This window comes from Herpailurus yagouaroundi, unplaced genomic scaffold (genome assembly GCF_014898765.1).
Source record: "Herpailurus yagouaroundi ecotype Mexico unplaced genomic scaffold, PumYag 162, whole genome shotgun sequence".
Lineage (NCBI taxonomy): Eukaryota > Metazoa > Chordata > Mammalia > Carnivora > Felidae > Herpailurus > Herpailurus yagouaroundi.
In genome coordinates this window covers 12,138,786-12,146,347 of record NW_024412403.1, presented here as the reverse complement: position 1 = coordinate 12,146,347, position 7,562 = coordinate 12,138,786, and positions in this window count along the sequence as shown.

Here is a 7,562-nt window from a genome sequence, read left to right as displayed (position 1 = left end):
CGAGTGAGTGCCTCCTTGAATTTTGTTCCTGGGAAGCATGTTTGCCTCACCACACTAGTCCCAGCCCTGCTTAAGACAGAAGAAATGTCCCAAATATAGTAATAACTGCAATAAACGTAAATGAACAAAATGCACCAAGTGAAAGATACAGATTGCTGATTGAGTGGGAACAAAATCAAGATGTATGCTGTCTAATAATATCTGAATACCTGCAACACGAGACCACACAAAGATTGAAGGCAAAAGCATGGAAAAAGACATACCAGGCAAATGCTAGCCAAAAGACATTTTGTATATAACGATATTAATATCATATAAGATTAGAATAACCATACATAATTTATTGTCTAAAGCAACATATCTTTGAGAACAAAAGGTATTCTTAAGAATGACAGCAGGAGGGGGGCACCTGTGTGGCTCTGTCAGTCAAGCCTCTGACTCACTTGATCTTGGCTCAGGTCATGATCTGGTGGTTGGCGGGATCGAGCCCCACATCAGGCTCTGCGCTGGCAGCATGGACCCTGCTTGGGATTCTCTCTCTCTCTGTCTCTCTCTCTCTTTCGCTCTCTGATCTCCCCTTCTGGTTGGTTCTCTCTCTCTCTCTCTCTCTCTCAAAATAAATAAATAAACTTAAAAAAAATTACAGCTGGAAAAGAGAAATAAACTGGGACTGTCTTAAGCAAATCAAGATGGATGGTCAGTCATGCAATATGAAATAAATCAGAAAGTATTATTAAGGATAAGAAGGATTTTTAAAAATTATAAAGGTTTGGGGCACCTGGGTGGCTCACGTGATTGGGCATCTGACTTCCGTTCAGGTCATGATCTTGTGGTTCATGGGTTCAAGCCCCACGTCAGGCTCTGTGCTGACAGCTCAGAGCCTGGAGCCTGCTTCTGATTCTGTGTTCCTTCTCTCTCTGCCCCTCGCCCGCTCATACTCTGTCTCTCTCTCTCTCTCTCTCTCAAAAAATAAATAAAAGACACTAAAAAAATTTTTTTAATTATAAAAGTGTTAATTCCTCAATATTATATGAAGCAAAAAAACCCCCGATAAGACAGAGAAAAAAGGAACAAACAAAAAAACAGACTCTTAAACACAGGAAACAGACTGGTGGTTGCCAGAGGGGAGGTGGGTGGGGGGGGGGGGGGGGCGGTGCGTGAAATAGGTAGAGGGGATTAAGAGGTACAAACTTCCAGTTACAAAATCAATAAGTCACAGAGATAACAAGGACAGCACAGGGAATATAGTCAGTAATATTGTAATAACATATAGTGATAGATGGTGGTGACCACATTTATCGTGATGAGCACTGAGCATGGACAGAAGTACTGAACATGTTGTACACCTGAAACCAATATAACACTGCATGTTAATCATACTTCAACTTAAAATTTTTGATAGACATATAGGGGGACATTGCTCAACTCCACCTTCATGATAGGAGATTTTAACACACCATTCTCAGTGAATGATGGGCCAAATAAACAAACAAAAACTCGGGCAAAAAATATAAAAGGTTTGAATGTCACCTAAACATACATACAGGGTTACGTATCCAAAGCTTTAAAAATGCGTTTTTTCAATCACGTATGAAACATTTACAAAAATTGATCATATACCAAGCCATGGAAAGGCCCTAAACAAACTTCAGAGAATCAGTATCACACAAACCAGACCTTCTTGACCAGGCGCAACTGAGCTAGAAGGTACTATAAACAGAAATATTCTGCACGTTTGCCGGTGGGCATATAAACTGATGTGAGAACACTGGGGGAAAGTTTAGCACGGCCGCCTGAAGCGAAATAGCCACATACCCTGCGATTCAACAATTTCACTCTTAGAAACATACCTGAAGCTCCTGCACCTGTAAATCGGGCAAAATATACAAGAACGTTTGCAGCGGGACTGCTCTCAGTCAGAAAAACCTGCGGGCGCCTGGCTGGCTCGGTCGGTGGGGCATGTGACTCTTGATCTCAGGGTTGTAAATTCAAGCCCCACGTTGATGGTAGAGATTACTGGGGCGGGGGGTGGGGGGGAACCTGGAAATAACCTAAAAGCTCATCAAGGAAAAGTAGGAGAAAAGATCACGGGTGAGTTTGTTTTGTCCTGCCGTGTAACAAATTGCCACAAATTTAGCGGCTTAACACAACACCGATCTATTACCCCAAAGTTCCGTAGGTCAGAAATCTGGACAGGAGGTAGCTGAGTTCCCTGCTCAGGGTCTCCCCAGGCCGGCTCAAGCCGCTGGACAGGCAGCCAGCCCGTCTGAGCCTGGGGTCTGCTGGCAAGCTCACTGGTCGTTGGCCGAAATCGATTGCTAGTGGTTGGAGGTCAGAAGCTCTACTTTCTTGATAGCTGTCGGCCAGGCGTTCTTAGCTTCTGTAGGCCACCTGTCACATGGCCCTGTCCGCAGCATGACCGCTTTCCTCTACAAAGCTAGTCGGGAGATTTCACCTCACCTTTAAATCTCTGACTCTGGCCCCAGAGATAAAGGGCTTGTGCGATTAGGTCAAGTTCTCTTTCTTAAGATCCACTGGTTTGGGACCTGAATCACATCTGCAAACTCCCATCACAGCAGCACTTAGATTAGTGTTCGACTGAATAAGATGTGTGTACCAGGGCCCAGGTGGCCACCTTACTCTTCTGCCGTCCTCAATGGTCTGTTCACCTGATGAGTATTATGTAGCTCAAATGGGATGAGTGACAGCCACCAGCAACTGGAGGGATTCTCCTTAGCAATTTAATATTATAGGGAAAAACTAGAGTCCCAAAGACCCTGAATTAAAAACCACTAAAGGGGCGCCTGGGGGGCTCAGTTTGTTAAGCCTCCGACTTCAGCTCCTGCTCTCGCGGTTCTTGAGTTCAAGCCCCACATCAGGCTCTCTGCTGTCAGCCCAGAGCCCACTTTGGATCCTCTGTCTCCCTCTCCCTCTGTCCCTCCCCCGGCTACCACCCCACCCCCTCAAAAATAAATAAGCATTAAAAAAAAAAAAAAAAAAAAAGGATGTGTGTATTCCCTCCGTGGCTGGGGAGGCAGCTGGATTCCGGATAGCACCAAAGAGGCAGTGACTGATTTCCTCAGGGCAACCTCACCACCTTGGAAAACTTCCAAAATGTAAGTCGAAATGGCCATTTGTTAGAAAAGCCTCGTCTGAAAATATATGCAGTGATCAGATACCACTCTTACCCACTCAGACCTTGAACTCTCTTACCCCTGTTTTCTATTTCCTCTCTTCCCCAATGCCACTGGCTCCTGTGCCCCTGCATTTAAACATACCCAAGGCTCTCCTGGGGGGGGGGGAGTGGGGGGAGAGGTGGGGCAGGAAATGAAGCAAGACCTCTCTTTCCCCAAAACCCTTCCAGCAGCAACACTAGCGAAAGATGTTGCAAACACATCCCCTACAATCTGAGTCTCGGTCTTCAGGCCACCCACGGCCAACTGACTTTCGCCCTCTCCATTGCACAAAACCTGCCCTCCTCCACCAAGTCACCCACCACTGCTGGCATTTAATTTTCCTGGCCTTTTGGCACCCTTTGACTCTGTCAACCACTTCCTCCATGAACCCTTTTTTCTTAGAAGCTGTCACCTCCCTGACCGCTCCTTTTCCGATTCATCCACGGGTTCGTTTTCCTCCACTGTCCCCTAAATGCCAAGGGACAGTTGCCAATTGTACACTGTCGGTCTCCAGATCCTCCCTTGTGCTCAACCTTCTTCACTCTGGGTGCATAGAACCAACTAGCCGCAGGAAACGTCTTCAAACCCTTGTACCTAGAACCCTCTGTACCCCAAGCTGGGCTCGCCATTTCCTCCACCCCCCCAATGTCTGCTCTTTCCTTGATGTGTCCTCTATTCGCAGGGCTGTCCAGAGAAACAGAGCCAACGGGATACGCAGAGAGAGACGGATTTCTTTTAAGGAACTAGTTCGCAAGATTGGAGAGGCCGGCAAGCAGGAAGCCTAGGGAAGAGTTGACGTTGCAGCTGAAGTCTGAAGGCGGTCTGGAGGCACAAGTTCTCCTTCCTCAAGGGACCTCACTCTCTTTTCGTACGACCTTCAAATGACTGGATGAGGCCCACCCACAAGAAGGGTGATCAGCTTTACTCACAGTCTGCTCATGTCAATGCTGATCACGTCTAACAAATACCTTCACAAAAACACCTAGACTGGCATTTTGCCAAAACCCACGTCCAATGGCCTAGCCAAGGTGACACAGGAAATTACCCATCACACGTACCATCTTGGAAAATGGTACCACCATCTAACGTTCCCACACGTTTCTGACCCATAGACGTCCTGGTCCAGGGCCCCATCACATCTGAGCTACGACAAGAGCCTCGGCCCCGCCCTCTGCCCTTCTGGTCTCACCTTCGCTGGACACAGTGAAGAGTGAATCTGCTGATCCTAAACTGGCCTGTGATCATTTCCTGCTCTAGACCACCATGAGCACCCAGTCTGATATAGGAATGACCTGTTGTTGGCTCAGATACCAGGAGTGGTGTTCCTGGTGTGCAATTTCTCTAGAATGAAGAACTGGTGGTTACGTTTGGAAGGAAACAGTGCAATCTAAGTTACACAACAGTGACAACTCTAGAAAAGTCAATTGCATTAAAACCATACCATCTCAGTCTGCTTGGGCTGCTATAACAAAATACCCTAGACTGGGTGGCTGAGACAACAGATGTTTATTTCTCATGGCTGTGGAGGCTCGAAGTCCAAGATCAATGTGTTGGCCAATCGGCTCCCGGAGAGACTCTTTCTCTTCTTACAAGGACATTAATGTCATTCATGAGGGCTCCTTAGCATTCACCTTAGAGTTCCTTACAGCTTTCACTCTGGGGGACATTGACTAAATCCTCTCTGGTGAGATCAGGGGAGTTGGAGCGTTGTCATACCCAAAAACATTATCGCTCCCCAGCACTTACGCCAGGACCTAGGATCCAGTCAAAGCAGTTTGATAGGCTCTTGCCAGCCTCACACAAGCTGCCTGCCTTCCTGAGCCACTCCTCTAGAAAATCCTAGGGTCTTCCAGAAATCCATCAGCTCTGGGGCGCCTGGAAGGCTCAGTCACTTAAGCGTCTGACTCGATTTCAGCTCCGGTCGTGATCTCACCATTCGTGAGACAGAATCCTGCGTCGGGGTCTGCGCTGACAGCAACATTGAGAGAGTCAAGGTACATGAGAAAACATGAGGTTTAGGGATTTTAAAAAATGAACCCACATTTCCATAGTGACTCACTAGCTGAGATTCAATAACACATAGGTAAAATTAACTCATTGCCATCGTATTGGCTCAAGAGACTAGCAATCACTTGGTCCGCTGGCCTGTTCTGGATAAGAACGCTGTCTCAAATCCCATTACTTCCTTTTTCCTTTCCCTTCAAGCCCCGGTGACACCCATTTCTCAAGAAATCTTGGAGGATGATCTGGGCTCCAGAGCACTGCAGCAGCCCCAGGACCCTGACACCTTACTCACAAAGACCCTAGTAGGGTGAGGGCATGAACAGAGCCAAGTCCTAGAGAATGATGCTAGCCCAAAAAGAGAGTTGAAGAGGAAGGAAATGACTAATTCTGAGAATCACAGGTCATGTACATATGGCTTAGTCTCTGAGTTGAGGTTGGGTGTGATGGAGGCAGGGCCTCTTTGTCACCCAGGGCCAGAAAATGGCCCAAATGCCAAGGCTGGAACACCCGGAACTATTATCAGAGACATTTTGCAGCTGAGCTGGAAGAAGCAGCCCCTCCATGGCCCATTTCCTTCCACCTGCCTGGGCCACAGAAGGCAGCTGCAGAGAGAAAAAAACTCGGTGCGGTTGAACTATGGTTTCTCAGTTTGAGACTCAGGGGGATGGGGACAGGGGAATTGGCCCACACTGTCCTCACACATGCAAGTTTGAGGAAGAGCTCATGGTTTATAATGGGCACAGCCATCTACAACCTCAGCCACGAGCTGCCAAGAGGAAGCTAGAGCTGAACAGTTCACCCCAGAAGTAAACTTGACTAATGAAACTGTTCATGCCAGAGTTGAGGCCAGATCCTGTCCTGCAGGCTCCTGATTCGGTTTTCTTTCCATTGATCCCGAGAAGAGTTGGAAGGCACAGGATTCTGCATTTATGAAGAGAAGGATCAAACCCACTAGTACTCTCTCCAGCCCAGAGAAATGCCTTCACTGGGTCACCTCCCATCATGAAGACTTTGATCTACCAGGGTATTTCACGTCTAGAATGTTCCTTCTCCACAGACCTCCTTCAAGACCCTTTCTGTTCAGCTCATTAGCAGAAATGTTGCCATACGGCTTCCTGCAGAGTGCCGAAGCTGTCAGATACATCCTTCCCTTCCGTTTTCAAATCTACCCACTCTTTTTGCCTTCCTTTGTCCTGTTGCAAAGGACAAAAGGTCCCTGCCTCTACCCCAAACCAGCCCCGTCAGTGTTTGGGATCCCCCTCCCATCTGAACAACTTCACTCTTGCCTTTATCTCCTTGTTTCCTCCTTATCAACTTGTCGCTCTATAAGATCATCCTCAATAGACTGTGAACATGCCTGGTAATCTCCCACAGGGAGTGAAAGGATGGGTGAAATAGGGGACAGGTGATGGGGATCAAGGAAGGCAGTTGTTATGGTGAGCACTGGGTGCTGTATGGACCTGTTGGATCACTGCATTGTATGCCTGAAATTAACATTACACTGGATGCTAGCTAACTGGAATTTAAATAAAGACTTAAAAAAAAAACAACACCACCCACCCCTTCAAACAACGGTGAGATACCACCACGCACCAATTGGAGTGACAAAAATTCAAAAACACTGACACCACCAAAAGCTGACAAGGGCAGGGGGGCGTTCATTCACTGCTGGTGGCAATGCAAAATGGTACGCCCACCTTGGAAGGCAGCTTGGCAGTTTCTTACAAAACGAAACATACTCTTAAAATATGATCCAACGACTGCACTCCTTGATACAAACCCAGATGAGTTGTTCACACAAAAACCTGCACACAGATGTCTATAGAGGCTTTATTCATAACTGCCCAAACTTGGAAGCAACTAAGAAGTCCTTCGATAGGTGAGTGGATGAACAAACGGTGGTACACGTTTACAATGGAATATTATTCGGCACTAAAAAGGAGCTATCAAGGGCTATGTGCTGTATGATTCCAACTATATGTCATGACGGATAAAGCAAAACTATGGAGGCAGTAAAAAGGTTAATAGCAGGGTTACAGAGGAGAAAAAGGGAATGACAAGTGGGGCACAGGACACAAGAGGGGCAGCAGGATGCCGCAATGGTGGATGCAGGGCTTTATTCTTTTGTCAAAACTCAGGGAATATATAACACCAAGAGTGAACCTTAATGTAAAGGGTGGACTTTCGTTGATAATCACGTATCAGTATAGCTCCATTGTAACAAATGTCCCACACTAGTGCAAGATGTTAACAGGGGAAACTCGGGGAAGGAGTGGTATGGGGATGCTCTGCTTTCCACTCAACCGTTCTGTGAATCTGCAGCTGCTCTAAAAAAAAATAAATCATTTATTTTAAAGAGCAAAAATAAAACTATTCACCTGT